Source organism: Malaya genurostris, chromosome 2 (assembly GCF_030247185.1).
Source record: "Malaya genurostris strain Urasoe2022 chromosome 2, Malgen_1.1, whole genome shotgun sequence".
Classification (NCBI taxonomy): domain Eukaryota; kingdom Metazoa; phylum Arthropoda; class Insecta; order Diptera; family Culicidae; genus Malaya; species Malaya genurostris.
In genome coordinates this window covers 286,297,700-286,316,282 of record NC_080571.1, presented here as the reverse complement: position 1 = coordinate 286,316,282, position 18,583 = coordinate 286,297,700, and the positions used below count along the sequence as shown (strand labels likewise).

At 40.8% G+C, this 18,583-nt stretch overlaps 1 protein-coding gene across 1 annotated transcript in view; it reads left to right on the top strand.

The window, feature by feature from the left end:
• The first annotated feature begins 248 nt into the window (after positions 1–248).
• The window catches only part of LOC131429253 (uncharacterized), a 367,830-nt gene continuing 349,495 nt past the window's right edge, over positions 249–18,583 (top strand). The window contains exon 1 of the mRNA XM_058593304.1: positions 249–852. The gene's annotated coding sequence lies outside the window, so the exon portion shown is untranslated. The remainder of the gene's footprint in view (positions 853–18,583) is intronic.

The window sequence follows — 18,583 nt, the reverse complement described above, 5'->3', positions numbered from 1 at the left end:
ATCATCTGTTTACTCGTGAAGTTCAACCACGCCGAATAGTTTGGTCAAAAAGTCGTCTGTTTACGATGGCGTCGGTTCCAGCATCACCTCCGCCACCAACGACGACGACGACGACGACGACGATGCCGAGAATGACCACGTTGTCGGTCACGACTAGGACGATAACCATAATGCCGATGCTGGAATGGCATTCAATAGTCGAACAAGGAAGCTCCGGTGTGCAGCACATCTACTAGCAGTCGCATGCCATCAGTCGGACCTGTTGGACGTGCCGCTCGTGAAACTGGAGAAAGTAAGAACCGTGGTCGAAGCAAAATCGCGCCAAACTAACTCGGAAGCGATTGGTTAGTTGTGAAAATCGTATCCTGGTAAACAACGGTTGATATTTGTTTTCATTTCGTTTTTCGTTGTTTTGGCCGTGAAATACGTGAATGAAATCAACGGGGTGGTTTTGTGTTCAATCAACAAGTGGCCATATTTTGAAATGTACATATAAGTGTGATTCGAAGCTTCTGTTCGTGGGGGTGGTAGTTTTTTCCGGGGGTTTCATGTGCTGAATTTTCCACCGGACAGAAGAGACAACGGAGAAGAAACAAATGATTTCTGTCTCATCGAAGAGATAGACGGTCCGTTATGGAATGCAAAAATAATAATCAAGTGTGAATGAGTGTTTCGTGCTGTGGTGGTCTCAAATTTGCAATTATATTAATAGGAGATAATTTCCGCCGCACCTCGCCGGAAATAGCGTATTGGTTTCGTTTAGAGTTCGGTGACGCAGCGGTTGGCGACTATAGCGACCATAGGATAATTAAGGAAGTGACGCCTCGTCAAGCAATCGGGTCGATCTATCGGGTGAGTTTCTGTCCAAGGGGATTTCCATTGCCGATATTAGGGAATCATTTTTCTCACCGCGGTGCCTATTTCGAGTGGGCATGCTGGTTTATCACAATGGATTTCTCGGTATACTTGCCTATTGAAAATATCTTATCAATGAAGACATCACCTCACAACCTCGAACGAACCTGTCGCCGGCGGAAAAAGATAACAGTCTGAAGAAAACGGCGAGGCGATTAGATTAGACTGATTTTGTCATACGAAACACAACTCTGGGGTATAATTCCAGGTCCGAGCGTGCCAAAATGAAGAACGCATATTTTTTTTTATTATTGATAAGTGTTGTATGATTACAAAATATACCGTGCGATATCTTGTTATTGTTGTCAGTTGGAACGTTGGTTCAAGCGCGAAAATCGAATGTGACTGCTGGAGTATGAAATAGTGTTGATAAGCGTTATTATTAGTGATGACTTGTCTTACTTCCAAGTCATTATTGCGAAGAGATAAATTCCATCAATCAACAAGACAATGATTTTTCAGAAAAAAACTTTCTTGTTGTTGATCTTGTTAAGACGTAGAGCCTTCTTGGGCTAGTTTTAAATTTGATCTAACGAGGAAAACAGATCGGTAAAATGACACTCGAATGCAGTTATGTAATGAAAACCGCAGAGATGGGACTCGAATCCGTAGCTAGCTCCTAACTGGGGAAATTGTTTTGCCAATTAAACTATCGTTCATATGAAAACACATGAAGAGACAGCCTAATTGACTAGAAGATGCAAGCATCAAATTTAAATAACAATTGATTTTAATATCGAGCATTTGGGTTGAGCTAGACTCCCTCTATTGGGACTTCTTAATGAACCGAATAAATGAAAATGTGTAATAAATTACTTAATGATGCTACGGCCAGTGTGTAGGACAATAACTAAACACACAAATTACTAGAATTTCATATCCAATTAAAAACCGGTTCTATACTCGTATCATGGTTAAACCGGAGGTAAAGTGTTTGGTAAGAACGAGAATTAAGGTGAGATTCAGTGCCAAACTAAGGCGCGAAATTTCAACCGCATGAGTTAAACGAATCTTCGCACAAAACGGGCCATGCTAAAAAGACAATCGAATGTTTTAATCGTTTTTAACTTGCGATTGTATGAAAATAAATCGTGCCTAATCCACCTAGCAGTGAGATGATATCTTTTTTTTTATCAATCTGCATGTGTTTTTCGCTTGAATATTCTTCGTTGTGTTTAGTTTTCATGAAATTATGTTAATGACCGTCGTTTTAAATGAATTGTAACTAAAACTTTGGAACTGCAAGGCAATTCGAATACAGAAATTGTATGAAATGTATGTATGATTCCTTTTAATCTAAACGTGTGACAATCGATTAAGCATTCCATGAGGTGTAGAAGTGAGTTCCTTTTTAAAGTTTTTGTCATTATTTGTGGTAGTTCCAGAAACGATATTCAGAGACCAGTATAACAAAAAAATAGTTCATATGTCCATGAGTTAGTATGACGAATAAAATATAAATAGTTTTGAGCCCAACTTTTTTTTAAATTCAATAGTATAATATATTTTTGGGCACACTGCTTAAGCTCTAAGATGCCAAGGGTATTTTCTAATCTGAATTAACGACTAACTTAAAACTAGAATAGTATCATTAGATTATGTCGTCTCGAATTTTCGAAGATCCAGCTTTCAGCTGGCGTTCGGCAGTGGTCGGTGAATTGAATATTGCATGACTTCCAGATGGCGCTATCTATGGCCGCTTCCTTTCGGTTCGTGTGGGTCCGCGGGAAACACCCCCAGGCTACGAATGCCCGGCGGGTGGCCCGCATGCTGGTCATCGACTGGAGCGTAGAGCCGTACGCGGTGATGGTGATGTTACGAAGAGAATGAAAAAAAAGTAAATATTGTGGAAACCGAGGTAAATAGGGGGTATGGAAACAAAATGTCTGAAAACTACAGAGATCTAATTAGTTGCCATCGAGATGGTGAAGAGACGGGGAAAGGGGGAACGAAAAGTTAGTGACAAAAATAAGATCTTGTTAGTTCCAATGAAGATGGTGGACAGGGACGGTGATCGAGAGAATCGGGCGGATGTTAGTGTAGAACCTGTAGGTGGAGATTATACTTTCTGAGCGAGGTATAACAGATTACACTTGGATATTATTGTGTTTGAGGTACTGGTATATAAGAAGCATATAAGAGATATCCCGACTAGCCAACACATCTCGGACCGGAACTTCAGGTGGTCTACCTCGGGCCCTTAGGGAGTCCTTTAATGAAGACCTGGCGTCACGATACTCTGAACACGTCCATACGACATGCTCGATGTCCTGATAACCGTCGCCACAAGCGCAGAGACCGCTCTCCACGATTCCAATACGCTGGAGATGAGCGTTGAATGTGTAATGGTTTGACATGAGCCGAGACATCACACGAATGACGTCACGACTCACGTTCATACCCCTGAACCAAGGTTTCGTCGATACCCTAGGGATAATGGAATGCAATCATCGTCCCAGTTCGCCATTGCTCCATGAAGTTTGCCAACTTTCGAGAGTTTTCTGACGAGAGATGCTGAAAAATTCATTGAAGCAGATTGGTCTTTCGTAAATATCACCTTCTAATGCGCCCACCTTAGCCAATGAGTCTGCCTTTTTCATTTTCCGGAATGGAACAATGCGAAGGGACCCAGACTAACGATATTGAATAAGACCGTTCAGATAAAGTTCGCAAGTGTTCCCGTATTTTCCCCAGGAAATATGGGGGATACTTTCCTGGCTTCACTGCGCGGAGAGCTTCTATTGAACTTAGACTATCCGTGACAATGAAGTAATGGTCTTTGGACAAGGTTTCAATGATCTCGAGGGTGTACTGAATAGCAGCTAATTCTGCGACGTAGACTGAAGCCGGATCACTGAGTTTGTGAGAAGCGGTGATGTTCTGATTGAAGATTCCGAAGCCTGTGTGTCGTCAGTGTAAAACATCTTTTCACAGTTGACTGTTCTGAATTTATTATAAAAAATATTTGGGGCCACTTGAAGGCGTACGTGATCCGGGATTCCACGAATTTCTTCTTTCATGGATGTGTCGAAAAACACAGTAGAATCAGAAGTATCCAAGAAATGAGCACGGTTGGAAACAAACGAAGAAGGATTAATATTCTGAGCCATGTAATCAAAATACAAGGACATAAAACGGGTTTGAGAATTGAGCTCGACAAGCCTTTCGAAATTTTCAATCACCATCGGATTCAGGATGTCGCATCGAATTAGCAATCGATATGAGAGATCCCAGAATCGATTTTTCAACGGTAAGACGCCCGCCAGTACTTCAAGACTCATCGTATGAGTCGACTGCATGCAACCTAAGGCAATACGCAAACAACGATACTGAATTCAGTTTAATGAAATGGGTGTTCGCGGCGGATCGGAAGCAGAAGCATCCATATTCCATTACGGACAATATCGTTGTTTGGTACTGCCTGATCAGATCTCCTGGGTGGGCACCCCACCAAGTTCCGGTTATTGTGCGAAGAAAATTAATTCTCTGCCTGCATTTTTGTTTCAGATACCTAACATGACATCCCCAGGTGCCTTTGGAGTCGAACCAGACCCCGAGATATTTGAATGTGAAGACCTGAGCAATAGTTTCACCCCTTAGTTGAAGCTGTAGTTGTGCTGGTTCTCGCTTCCTTGAAAATACAACCAGCTCAGTTTTCTCCGTAGAGAACATGATACCAAGTTGAAGAGCCCATGTCGACAAGTTGTCGAGGGTATCTTGTAATGGTCCTTGGAGATCGGCAGCTTTGGGTCCTATAATGGACACAACGCTGTCGTCGGCAAGTTGTCTTAGCGTGCAAGATGTGTTGATACATTTATCGATATCGTTTACGTAAAAATTGTATAAAAGGGGGCTTAAGCATGAGCCCTGAGGAAGACCCATGTAACTGAATCTTATTGTCGACAAATCACCATGTGCAAAATACATGTGTTTCTCGGACAATAGATTATATAAAAAGGTGTTCAAAACCGGCGAAAGACCATGCTGGTGCAGCTTCTTAGATAAGATATTTATAGAAACTGAATCAAAAGCCCCCTTGATATCTAGAAATACTGATGCCATTTGTTCTTTACGAGCAAATGTCATTTGAATTTCTGTTGAGAGCAACGCAAGACAATCGTTCGTTTCTTTACCCCTGCGGAAACCAAATTGTGTATCTGAAAGCAAGCCATTAGTTTCGACCCATTTGTCTAGACGGAAGAGAATCATTTTTTCGAACAACTTCCGGATACAGGAAAGCATAGCAATCGGCCGATACGAATTGTGATCGGAGGCTGGTTTCCCAGGTTTTTGAATGGCGATAACTCTCACTTGTCTCCAGTCGTGTGGAACAATATTACCCTCGAGGAACTTGTTGAATGAATTCAGCAAGCGCCTTTTGGCAGAGTCAGGAAGATTTTTCAACAAGTTGAATTTAATTCTGTCTAACTCCGGGGCTTTATTGCTACACAACAAGAGCGCAAGTGAGAACTCTACCATCGAAAACGGTTTGTATTCGATGTCGCGACACGGTTTGTATTCGATGTCGCGACACGGAAGATCTTCTGTTCCGGAACAGAATCGGGGCGTACTTTTCTAGCGAAATCAAATATCCAGCGATTAGAATATTCCTCGCTTTCGTTCGTTGTGTTTTGGTTGCGCATTCGTCGGGCTGTGTTCCAAAGAGTGCTCATCGATGTTTCTTTTGTTAATCCGTCAACAAACCGTCGCCAGTAACCTAGGTTCTTTGCTATAACCAAGTTCTTCATTTGCTTATCTAGCGCTGCTTAATTATGGTAATTATCAGGTGTTCCATATTTTCTGAACTTTTTGAATGCTAAAGATCTTTCCGCGTTCAGTGATGAGCACTCTTTGTCCCACCACGGGTTGGGAGGACGAATGTTAGTATTCGCGCCGGGTATACGTTTCGTCTGAGCTCGAATCGCAGTGTCGAGAATCAAGCCAGCCATGCGGGAATTCGTGTCATTTCTCCCGTATTCAAGATTGTCATATTGAAGTTGTCGCAAATATCATGGATCATAGCTGATCTGTTATCATCATGAAGACAACCCCATCCCGTACCGTGAGAGTTAAAGTCTCCTAAAACTAACGTCGGTGCGGGAAGAAGTTGCATGATACTGCTGAGCCAGTAATACCCAACTGAGGCTCTAGGGGGAATATAGATGGAAGCAATACAAAGGTCCTTGCCTTTAATTGTGACATGACATGCGACAACTTCAATACCTGGTATCGAGGGGAGGTGAATTCGAAAGAAGGAGTAGCACTTTTTGATCCCCAAAAGTACTTCTCCGTAGGGATTATCTCGATCCAGGCGAATAATGTTAAAATCGTGGAAGTTTAGTGATACATCAGAAGTTAACCAAGTTTCGCACAATGCAAATGCGTTACATTTCAGATTATTTACTAGGTATTTAAAAGGATCTATTTTCGGGATGATACTTCTACAGTTCCACTGTAATACAGTGTACGAATCCTTGACCTCGTTCGAAAAATTAGCCATCGAAGGAAACGATTGCAGAGAGTAGGGGCCATTTTGCAGTCAGCTGCATCAAAAACATTTTAACTTTTGGTAGGAAAGTCATCAAAATACCTTTTAGGGGGTCAGAAATGCTGAAGACGGAAAATATAAAGTCCACAATGTCAGTGAATTTTACAAGTCCAGCACTTGATGTGTTTTCTGGTTCCTTGCGGACTTTCGGGGTTTTGGGTGTCCCCGGAAGTGTTGGATATTCTTTCTCAGATTTTAAGTATCCGGAACTAGGAGCTTTTGGCTTCGTCTTTTCGTTTTTTTTACCAACACTTCCTTCTGCTGTTACTTTTGGAGGGCCTTCAAGAGATATCTTCGAACCCTTGCTAGGGAGTTTAGGAGATGATATATTTCTCCTCTTCCTAAAACTACGAGGGACAGTTGAAGATGTACCTTCTTGAGGATCGTCAGAGTCGCAATCGTCCGCAGACAAGCAGGTGTAGGGGTTCTGTTCAGATGGTGTGACGATTTTCAGCATTTCTGCGAACGAGCGGTTTGATCGTTGCTTAAGAGATCGTTTCAAATGATCTCCACGCAATTCATACGCAGAACATGCTGTGAGGTCATGCGGGGCCACCCCATAGTAAAGACACTTTTCAATGTCTCTGTCGCAAACGCCATCCGCATGACTCTCACCACACTTCGAGCAGCGGGGCCGATTTCCACAATGGGAAGCTGTGTGTCCTAGTTGTTGACAACTAGTGCAATTCATTATCCGTGGTACGAAAAGTCGTGCAGGCAGACGAACCCTGTCCAGGAGAACGAATTTCGTCAAAGCCGAGCCGGAGAAGGTACGAGTCCGAGTGGGGATAAGACTTTGTCCCATCCGCGGCGATCGATACTGAATGCAAACGTTTGCAGTCCAGTATCTTGACATTCTTAAGCAAGGGATCTTTAAAACATCCGACCCCATGTTTGAGAATGTCCTCGCATGTCAGACTTGGATCCGTGATCATTCCGTCTATCTCGACTTCGCGAGCTGGTATGTAAACGCGGTAGTCCCGCGTAAAGTGATCGTTTCGAGCGATCTCATTAGCATGTTTCAGACTGGTCAACGAGACCCTGAGCTTATCGGGACGAATTTTTGAAATAAATTTCAAGGTTGTATATTTTGACGCCAAGTCTTTAGAGATTTTCAAAATATTAAGCGGTTTATTCTTCTCTTTGGTCCGGAAATAAACCACATAAAGGCCGGCCGAGGGTGAAGGCTCTTCGGGATACTGTTTAACCCGGTGAGTCTTACTATTTGGAGCAGATTTAGAATCTGTTTCCATTTTATCTTCGGGGGCAGGGGAGTATTAAATGGACTTGCCATAGCGCGGTTGAGGTTCCCCGCAAATTATAGGGGGAGTCAAAATATAAGACGATAAAGCGACACGAAGGGAAAAATATAATACTTAGCTAATGATCCGTAGCAACTCGGCCGCTGAGCATTGCCGTTTCAACCTTCCGAGCGAACGGACGTGCTTTGTGTTTACTGCGAAAAAAACCAGTGCCGTGTGTGATAACGTGACCGGACGATCAAAACTAGATTATATCGCTATTGTGTAATAGACAATAGTGCTTTTTTCTGTGAGAGGTTTTTTGTACATTATACACTGAAGCAGTGCATTGTTGTGAGCGGACGATCGAAACAGTACCGTTAGCCGGTGATTGTTTGATCGATCAAGGCCAGATTTCAGTGGCCATTGTGATTATACTGTGCGGATTATAAGTGAGTGTGCTTTTTTCTCTCGGAGGTTTTTTACACATCCTCGAAGCGGCGATACGCCGATCGACGAGGGCTTGGCCTTGGTGGCCTCCGTTGGATTAAAAGTTAAGTACTATTATTTTGTATATTTTTTTTTTCTTCTTCATTCGACCGTTCATTACCCCCCCCCCCCCCCCCCCCCGAATCATTTATTTCTGCGCGGAGGTAAATTTGAATCCCGACCCCTCCGTTATCGATGATCAGATGGAGACTTCTGTTGGCAGCAATAAGTCTCGCATAAAGAGTTATCCCGATGGGCTTGCACTCTCGGCCGGGCCTTACTCGGTTTATTTCCGGACCAAGGCTAAAGAAAAAAAATTGAATGTTTTGAAAATAACGCGGGATCTGTCCTCGCGATACAATACTATAAAAAGTATTGATAAAATACGCCCAGATAAGCTCAGGGTTCTGCTCACCAGCTCAAAGCAGGCTAATGAGCTCGTTCAAAATGATCATTTTACGCGGGAGTACCCCGTCTACGTGCCAGCTCGCGAAGTAGAAATCGACGGTGTGGTCACCGATTCGAGTTTGACTTGCGAGGACGTTCTTAAGTACGGAGAGGGCTGTTTTAAGGACCCCTCACTTAAGAACGTCAAGATACTGGACTGCAAGCGATTGCATTCAGTATCGATCGCCGGGGATGGAACAAAGTCTTATCCCCAATCTGACTCTTATCGTGTGACCTTCGCCGGCTCTGCTTTGCCCAACTACATCCTCTTGGACCGGGTTCGTCTGCCTGTTCGTCTTTTTGTACCTCGAGTAATGAATTGTACCAATTGCAAACAATTGGGGCATACAGCTTCTCATTGCTGCAATAAGCCCCGGTGTGCTAACTGTGGGGAGGCTCATGCGGATGGCTCTTGCGGTAAGGATGCTGAAAAGTGTCTCTACTGCAAGGAGGGTCCGCATGACCTAATGGCATGTCCTGCGTATAAGCTGCGAGGAGATCGGATGAAGCGTTCCCTGAAGGCACACTCCAAGCGTTCCTTTGCCGAGATGCTTAAGAGTGCCACCCCTCCTAAACTGACAACGAACCCATATGCCTGCTTGTCAACTGACGAGAGCGATTCTGATGACCCTTTGGAAGGTCCATCATCGGCGGTCCCTCATAGCTGTAGGAAAAGAATGAATAAATCCTCTCATAAGCTACCTAGTAAGGGTTCGAAGGTGTCTTCTGAAGGGCTTCGAAAAGTTACAGCTAACGGGAATCGGGACAAACCACCGAAGCAAAAGGCTCCTGGTCTCGGAAAACTCAGTTCCGAGATGGAATTCCCACCACTTCCCGGGACAACAAAATCCCCAAACGTCCCTGAAAATCTACCAGAGAAACAACTAGGTGCTGGACTTATCAAGTTCTCTGATGTTGTGGACTGGATTTTTACAACTTTTAATATTTCTGACCCTCTTAAAAGCATTTTAATTGCTTTCATGCCAACAGTAAAAACATATTTAGGGGACTTTAACTCACACGGTACGGGATGGGGCTGTCTTCACGACGATAACAGATCAGCTATGATCCATGATATCTGCGACAACTTCAATATGACAATCTTGAATACGGGAGAAATGACACGGATTCCTGCACCACCAGCAAGACCAAGTGCGCTGGATTTATCACTTTGCTCGACATCGCTACGGTTGGATTGCACGTGGGAGGTAATTCCTGATCCCCACGGTAGCGATCATCTACCGATCGTAATATCAATCACCAGCGGCTCAAAACCATCGAAGACAATCAATGTTTCGTATGACCTCACACGAAATATTGATTGGAATAGCTATGCGACCGCGATATCTGAGAAACTTGAAAGAACTCAACAACTTCCTCCGGAGGAAGAGTACACGTTTTTGGCTGGCTTGATTCTCGACACCGCGACTCAAGCTCAGACGAAACGTGTACCCGGCGCGAAAACTAACATCCGTCCTCCCAACCCGTGGTGGGACAAAGAGTGCACAAATCTAAACGCGGAGAGAGCCTCCGCGTATAAAATATTCAGAAAAAATGGAACACCTGATAATTACCGGAATTACGCGGCGTTAGACGTTAAAATTAAGAACTTGATTAGAGCTAAGAAACGCGGTTACTGGCGTCGGTTCGTAGACGGCCTAACAGAAGAAACATCTATGAGCACTCTTTGGAACACAGCCCGACGAATGCGCAATCATAACACAACGAATGAAAGCGAGGAATATTCTAACCGCTGGATATTCGATTTCGCTAAAAAAGTATGTCCAGACTCTGTTCCGGAACAGAAGATCACCCGCGCCGCGACACCAAATACAAACGAAACACCGTTTTCGATGGTAGAGCTCTCACTTGCGCTCTTGTCATGTAACAATAAAGCCCCGGGATTAGACAGAATAAAATTCAACTTGTTGAAAAATCTGCCTGACCCCGCCAAAAGGCGCTTGCTGAGTTTATTCAATAAGTTCCTTGAGGACAACATTGTTCCACATGACTGGAGACAAGTGAAAGTGATATCCATTCAAAAACCAGGAAAACCAGCCTCCGATCACAATTCGTATCGGCCGATTGCTATGCTTTCCTGTATCCGGAAATTGTTCGAAAAAATGATTCTGTTTCGTCTAGACAATTGGGTCGAGACTAATGGCTTACTTTCAGATACACAATTTGGTTTCCGCAGGGGCAAAGGAACGAACGATTGTCTTGCGTTGCTCTCAACAGAAATTCAAATGGCATTTGCTCGTAAGGAACAAATGGCGTCAGTTTTCCTAGACATCAAGGGGGCTTTTGACTCAGTTTCTATAAATATCCTATCTGAGAAGTTGCATCAGCATGGTCTTTCACCAATTTTGAATAACTTTTTGTACAATCTATTGTCCGAGAAATACATGTATTTCGCGCATGGTGATTTGTCGACAATACGATTCAGTTACATGGGTCTTCCTCAGGGCTCATGCTTAAGCCCCCTTTTATACAATTTTTACGTAAACGACATCGATAAATGTATCAACACATCTTGCACGCTGAGACAACTTGCCGACGACAGCGTTGTGTCCATTATAGGACCCAAAGCTGGCGATCTGCAAGGGCCGTTACAAGATACTCTTGCCAACTTATCCACATGGGCTCTTCAAATGGGTATCGAGTTCTCTACGGAGAAAACTGAGCTGGTTGTATTTTCAAGGAAGCGAGAACCAGCACAACTACAGCTTCAACTAGGGGGTGGAAACATAGCTCAGGTCTTCACATTCAAATATCTCGGGGTCTGGTTCGACTCCAAAGGCACCTGGGGATGTCACATTAGGTATCTGAAACAAAAATGCCAGCAGAGAATCAATTTTCTTCATACAATAACCGGAACTTGGTGGGGTGCCCACCCAGGAGACCTGATCAGGTTGTACCAAACAACGATATTGTCCGTTATGGAATATGGATGCTTCTGCTTCCGATCCGCCGCGAACACCCATTTCATTAAGCTGGAAAGAATTCAGTATCGTTGTTTGCGTATTGCCTTGGGTTGCATGCAATCAACTCATACGATGAGTCTTGAAGTGTTGGCGGGCGTCTTACCGTTGAAAAACCGGTTCTGGGATCTCTCATATCGTTTGCTCATTCGATGCGACATTTTGAATCCTCTGGTGATTGAAAACTTCGAAAGGTTAGTTGAGCTTAATTCTCAAACCCGTTTTATGTCCTTGTATTTTGATTACATGGCTCAGAATATTAATCCTTCTTCGTTTGCTTCCAACCGTGCTCATTTCTTGGATACTTCTGATTCTACTGTGTTTTTCGACACATCCATGAGAGAAGAGATTCGTGGAATTCCGGAACACGTACGCCCTCGAGTGGCCCCTAATATATTTTATAATAAATTTAGAACAGTCAACTGTGAAAAGGTGTTTTACACTGATGGATCAAACATCGACAGGTCCACAGGCTTCGGCATCTTCAATCAAAACATCACCGCTTCTTACAAACTCAGTGATCCGGCTTCAGTTTACGTCGCAGAATTAGCTGCTATTCAGTACACCCTCGAGATCATTGAAACATTGCCCAAAGACCATTACTTCATTGTCACGGACAGTCTAAGCTCAATAGAAGCTCTCCGGGCAATGAAGCCAGGAAAGTATCCCCCATATTTCCTGGGGAAAACACGGGAACACTTGCGAACTTTATCTGAACGGTCTTATTTAATATCGTTAGTCTGGGTCCCTTCGCATTGTTCCATTCCGGGCAATGAAAAGGCAGACTCATTGGCTAAGGTGGGCGCATTACAAGGTGACATTTATGAAAGACCAATCTGCTTCAATGAATTTTTCAGTATTTCTCGTCAGAAAACTCTCGAAAGTTGGCAAACTTCATGGACGAATGACGAACTGGGACGATGGCTACACTCCATTATCCCTAAGGTATCGACGAAACCTTGGTTCAAGGGGATGAACGTGAGTCGTGATTTCATTCGCGTTATGTCACGACTCATGTCAAATCACTATACATTCAACGCACATCTCCGGCGTATCGGGATCGTGGAGAACGGGCTCTGCACCTGTGGCGACGGTTATCAGGACATCGAGCATGTCGTGTGGTCGTGCGTAGAGTATCGCGACGCCAGATCGGAGCTATTGGAATCCCTCAGGGCCCGAGGTAGACCGATTGAGGTTCCGGTTCGGGATGTGTTGGCGAGTCGGGATAGTTCATATATGCTTCTGATATACCAGTTCCTCAAACACATTAATATACAAGTGTAATCTGTTACATCTTGCTTAGAAAGTTCCTCCTATTTATCGACGTTATTTCAACTGTGGCTAAGAATTATTTTCACCTGCAGGTTCGACACTAACTTCCGCCGATTATCCCGATTCCTCATCTGTCCACCATCTTCATCGGAACTAACAAGATCTTTTTGCTGTCACTAACCTTTTCGCTTCCCCCCTCCCCGTCTCTTCTCCATCTCGAGGTCAACTAATTAGATCTCTGTCGTTCTTAGTCATTTCGTTCCCATATCCCCATTTTACTTCGTTTTCCGCAATATTTACTTCTCTATATTTTTTCGTTATATTTACATCACCATCATCGCCCACGGAAGGTCGCTCTAGTCATGCGGGCCACCCGCCGGGTATTCGTAGCCTGGGGGTGTTTCCCGCGGACCCACACGGACCGAGGGATGCGGCCAACGTCATCTGGAAGACTCATGACATATTCCATCCACCGGCCGGTGCTGATCGCCAGCTGAAGGTTGGATCAGCCAAAGTCGACCACTGCGACCCCAATACAACATTATCCAATCATACTATCCTAGTTTTAAGTTAGTCGTTAATAAAATTAGAAAAAGTCCTTGGCACCTTAGAGCTAAAGCAGTGTGCCTTAAAAATAATTATATTATTGAATAAAAAAAAACTCGGCCGCTGAAGCCAAGCGTTAGTTACAACGACCTCTGAGAATTAATAAGCACAGATCACCGGTTCACGGCACCACACTAAACGTCCGTTCACTGTTCGTATTGTTTTAACACAATAACACCCGGCACCGTCTAACGGTATTCATTGTTTATACTGTATTGATCTACTGCACAAGCTCACAAATACAAAAGATTTGGTATCAATTGACCTTGAAACGGATTAGAATGGATTAACGCACAGCTGCTCTAATGCAAACTACCATCCGATCGATACGACGCACAGTGGTTCGAATCAATAAAAACGTGGACATAAATCAGTAGCTGCCAAACCGTTCTTTTAATGCATATAGTTGCTTTGAAGAAATTATTTACAAATATATACCGCGTAATTTGATCCTATCATTAATTGTTCATGGCCTACTTTGAGTAAAAATGTAACCATAACTTTTTTTTCTGAAGAGATAGAAATTTTTTTTCTTCTACAAAGTTTTATAACTATTAAAAATAATTTACTTTGTCAAATATATCAAAAGTCAAGGTCGCACCGTTTCGGATATACAAAGCGTTTTTATGGCAACCCCCTTAAAATCAGTTTTTTATTCATAAATTGTTTCGAGTTATTTTGTTATGCATACTTTGTTTGGAATAATTGTAGAATTTATAAAATCGCATATTTTTGTTGGTTTGTTCTTTCCTGGCAAAGTTATGCAACATTTTACCTTTTTTTACCTAGGATAAAACCTTACGCCGAAGCGAAATATGCAACTTTATACAGCTGATTTTTACGAAATTTGTAGGAAAAGATGTGCCCAATATCATAAAAAAATCTAAGTGGACCTCCGTGGAACTTTTTTTAGGTCTTTTCAAAGTTAGTTTTAATTACTGAATCATGGCAACCCCCTTAAAACTAGTTTTCTAGTCATAACTTGTTTCGTGTTATTTTTTTATGCATACTTCGTTTGGAATAATTGTAGAAAATATAGAATTTCATAATTTTGTAGCAGCTAATGCATAAGTTTATTCTTTTCTGGAAAATTTATGCATAATTTTACCTTTTTATAGCTAGGAAACCTTGTGCCGAAGCGAAATATGCAACTTAATGCAGCAAACTTTAATAATACTTATAGGAGAACATGTATCTTATCCAATTTATTTTCCAATGAGAATATCTTGAGTACTCTTCGTGTGACTCATTTTCACTATGGCCATGCTGAAACCATGAATGGTTAAGAAACAGAGGGCGTCACGCGTCTGCTATTTCTGTAACTCACTTTTGCAGTGAGCGTCGCCCGATCAACATCTCGTCTTAAAAATCGTGTTGCTTCGCGATAACTCAATTTATTTACACGTTTAAACATGAAATCTCTTCGTAAAGGTTTGTACTTTTGCAATTCTTTTTTATATTTTGTCTAGAAAACATTTTTCCATTTTTTAAATATGTGTTGAAGTTTATTCTAATATTGTCAATTGTAAAAAGTAACAAAATAAAAATCGCAACAATTTGCTTAAGTTGCGCGTGCAAGCATGAACTTGTTTATGCGTGTTTACGCGCGTCCAGACTGGTAGTCGGAAATAGGATAGAAATATCTTTCATATATTTGCATACGTGCATAGCATGTATAGTAATAATCCATGGGGTATTTCATACAAAGCCTTTTTTCAACAGCCTGTAAAATATAACAAAGATACAAAAATTCGTCCAAGGCATGAATGTACGGTTTTTTCTTAGGTTTCAAATAAGCGATTCCATAAAACAACCCTTATAGTTTATTGAATGAAAAAAGTTAAAAATTAATAAACAAATAAAAAAAATCCAAACTTGGGCACGAGGAAAAACAGCCGTGAAAAAACGATGACAGATGTTTTTTGTAGATTCCTAGTAGCGTCTGACCCACTGATTTCGAATATTTATTACAAACTTATCAAAACTGGAAAGAAATTGTCACTGGAAGCAATTGATATGCTAGAACTTACAACAGAATAAGAAATTAGCGATACGGAAAACTCAGACGATAGCGTGACTGATACTGATTGATCGAATGCAATGCGACTAAGTGACATATTGTAATGATTTATTAGGTAACATTAACTACCTAGTTGATTGATTAGGTTGTGAAAAGTGTTGGGAAAAGTTACTCATTTAAATGCTAACTTTGTAGTAGATACTTAGGTAATAGAGATAAATTCTACGTAGGCAAATCCAAAAAAACTGTTTTTAAAATAAAGCGAATATCTCAAAAAATATTTTTTTTACATTATTCATATCTTCAGCAAAAAAAACTTGAAATGTTTTTTTTCTTTGAAATGAGATAGAAAGAAAAAAATTTTTCGTCAAAAACAAAATTATTTTTTTTCGAAATCGGTACTACCCCCTTAACAAAAATTAAGGTGCTACTTTCAAAAGAAGCGTTATATAATTTTGTAAAACTTCTTCGAAGACACGTTAGCTCTTAAAAATCAGTGAAAGTCTGTACAGACTTGTGACCGCCTTTTTTCAGTTTTGGACCACTGTGCGCCCTCTGTTTCTTAACCATTCATTGTTTCAGCATGGCCATGATGAAAATGAGTCACACGAATATTACTCAAGATATTCTCATTGGAAAATTAATTTGATAAGGTACATGTTCTCCTATAAGTATTATAAAAGTTTTCTGCATTGAGTTGCATATTTCGCTTCGCACAAGGTTTTCTAGGTAAGAAGTAAAATTATGCATAAATTTTCCAGAAAAGAATAAACTTATGCATTAGCTTCTACAAAATTATGAATTTTTTTTATTTTCTACAATTATTCCAAACGAAGCATGCATAAAAAAATAACTCGAAACAAGTTATGACTAGAAAACTAGTTTTAAGGGGGTTGCCATAATTCAGTAATGAAAACTAACTTTGAAAAGACCTAAAAAAAAAGTTCCACCGAGTTACACTTAGATTTTTTTTATGATATTGGGCACATCTTTTCCTACAAATTTTGTAAAAATCAGCTGCATAAAGTTGCATATTTCGCTTCGGTGCAAGGTTTTATCCTAGATAAAAAAAAGGTAAACTTTGCCAGGAAACAAGAACGGTGCGACCTAGACTTTTGGTATATTTGACAAAGTAAATTATTTTTAATAGTTCTAAAACTTTGTAGAAGAAAAAAAGTTTCTATCTCTTCAGAAAAAAAAGTTATGGTTACATTTTTACTCAAAGTAGGCCATGAACAATTAATGATAGGATCAAATTACGCGGTATATATTTGTAAAAAATTTCTTCAAAGCAACTATATGCATTAATATTTGTAAATAATTTCTTCAAAGCAACTATATGCGAACCGTTCTGGTTTGGCAGCTTTTGATTTATGTCCACGTTTTTATTGATTCGAACCACTGTGCGACGGTCATGAAAAGAATGAGCCCAACTTTGAAACTATTTTGGTATCGTCTTTTTCTGTCATGAAAAATCAGTGCCCTCTTAGAAAAAAAACGTTCAACGGTGGTCCTTCATTGGTCCAATACGTTGAATCATTGGTCCAATGAAAGTCCAATCAATCGTTCAACGGGAGGCCAACACGGGACCTTCGTTTGCCGATTTTGAAACAGACCGTTGAACCGAATGCCATTTTTTTCGTTCAACAAACCCGGCAGACAGAGGTCCATTGTTGAGCCATTTTTAACATGAGGAGTTGGAGCCCCGTTGGACTAGTTTTACTGCAGAATTTCTGAAGTTTTTTCCACTTATTTATTTTTAACTAACACCACATACCTGCACAAGCTTCTACTTCACGTAGAATAACAACAAATTTTCTTTCTACATAAAGATAACATCTAATTTTCACACTATTTTTGCAAGAGGAAAAACAACAACAAACAGCAAATTGAACGAATATTTCTTGCAATATGTCGTTCAACAAGCGTTAAAAGCCCAACAAAATAGAACGGCATGCTGAGAGGGTGTATTTTTATTCTATTTTCTGAAATTAGTGTAGCCATCTCAGAGAACTCGTAGTGCGTTCCACATAAAGTTTTTGGGTATCTTCTGGGATCGAAAACCGAATATCGGTAAAACTGATATAAGTTTATTTGGTCGTCGACTCTCAAAATCTGTAAACCTGATAAATTTATGTTGAATTTTTACACTAATCACACTATCAATTTATTAGAATATTTGAGAGCTTATCTACCCTTAGCTCGCCTTTGTATGGATGATATGAACTATTTTTGGTACTTCAAGTTCAGAGACGAATTTTATAAACAATTGCAAGGTGCCCCGATATGGTAACCCTCTGTCCCCGTTTTCATGCCAACTGTTCATGGCAAATCTTGAAGAAAGTTTAGAAAAACAGGCATTATTAGCTAATCGCAGGTGGAGATACGTTGATGATATTTTCTGCATCATCAAACGTGATTGTTTAACAAGTTTTTTTGGAAATTATCAACAACCTTCATTAAAACATTAAATTCACTTGTGAAACAGAAAAAGAGAATAGTTTACCTTTCTCAGACATTCGATAGTCGATATTCTTTCTTAGACATTCTTATCGTAAGAGAAGCCAAAAACCTATCTTTTCAAAGGTATAGGAAGCCCAAGTAACAATTTTTGCTATGCTAGCTTATTTGTGACTAGTAGTAGTTTTGTGACAAAAAGCGCAGTTTCTACTAGTTTCTATGTCGGTTAAAAATAAGTTGTCGTTACGTTGTAATGCCATACTGAAATAACTTATTTTCAAGTAAACTAGTTGAATCTTTGTTGCCATAGACATTATAAACATTGAATGAATCCATAATGTTTTCCTATCAACAATAAAAAGACAGTATAGTACTTGAAATTTCAAATTTTATACAAGGCACAATTTCACAAAAAATTTGAAACTGTCGAGCGGAATTAAATTTTAGCTAACTGTTTTTTATGCGCCTTCAATCAACATCTGCTTATGAAGATATGAACAATAAACAACGAAAAAACCTTATGTTCAGAATGCTCAAAATGAATCCAAGTAGAGTGATTTCTCATTATTTTAAATTCATGTATCACGATAATTGTATTATCACA